The sequence below is a fragment of the Chrysochloris asiatica genome, unplaced genomic scaffold (genome assembly GCF_000296735.1).
Source record: "Chrysochloris asiatica unplaced genomic scaffold, ChrAsi1.0 scaffold00024, whole genome shotgun sequence".
NCBI classification, from domain to species: domain Eukaryota; kingdom Metazoa; phylum Chordata; class Mammalia; order Afrosoricida; family Chrysochloridae; genus Chrysochloris; species Chrysochloris asiatica.
Window position 1 is genome coordinate 20,523,667 of NW_006408542.1, and position 707 is coordinate 20,524,373.

The window sequence follows — 707 nt, forward strand, 5'->3', positions numbered from 1 at the left end:
AGCCACTTGGTAGAGGGAATCACAAGGTATTGCAAATTACAGCCCTAGATTTTTTTTTTTTTTTTAAAGACAGGAAAGGTCAGGAGTTCCGGTTTTAGGTGACAGGAAAATGCTTTTTTCCCTTCCCCCTCCCCCAACATTCTTCTCTGGCTACAGCATCTGACAACCATCACTGCTCACTTGAGGGGCGCCGCACGTTAAGCTACCTGGCACTTTACATACGGAAGTAAGGGCCACTCCTAACATCCGATGAGGACGGTGAGTACTCTAGCAGGATACACAGGGGCCCTTTACCAAGGCGTCCTTCCAACTGCTGCCTGGCGGGGGGGTATATCGACTTTTACTTCAGATCGGCGGCGGCCACCCAAAGCTGGCTTTCGCCAGGTGGTGACTAGGAAACACCTAGCCGAACCTGGCTGGGGCCGACGGTTTTTTTTCACGTTTCTGGCGAGGAAATGCCTGCCTCCAGGTCTAGCAGCTCACTTCCCTCCATGCAAAACTTATTAGTGTATTCTTTTCCATGCCGAGCCTGGGTGGATGGCGCGTAGACAACCAGAAGTGAGCCCGCTTCCTTCTGGCCACAGGGGAGGGACCCCGCCCGGCACCGGGCGGCCAGCAGCGCCCGGGGACTCCGCAGTCCTGCAGGTGCCAGCGCAGCAGCTGGGGCGCGAGCGGCACGGGGCGCGGCTCCGAGCCCGCCCCGCCCC

The 707-nt window shown here is 57.6% G+C and overlaps 1 protein-coding gene across 1 annotated transcript in view; it reads right to left on the reverse strand.

Moving 5' to 3' along the window:
- The window catches only part of CALM2 (calmodulin 2 (phosphorylase kinase, delta)), a 15,107-nt gene that overhangs the window by 13,673 nt on the left and 727 nt on the right, over positions 1-707 (reverse strand). The gene's annotated exons all lie outside the window — the stretch shown is intronic.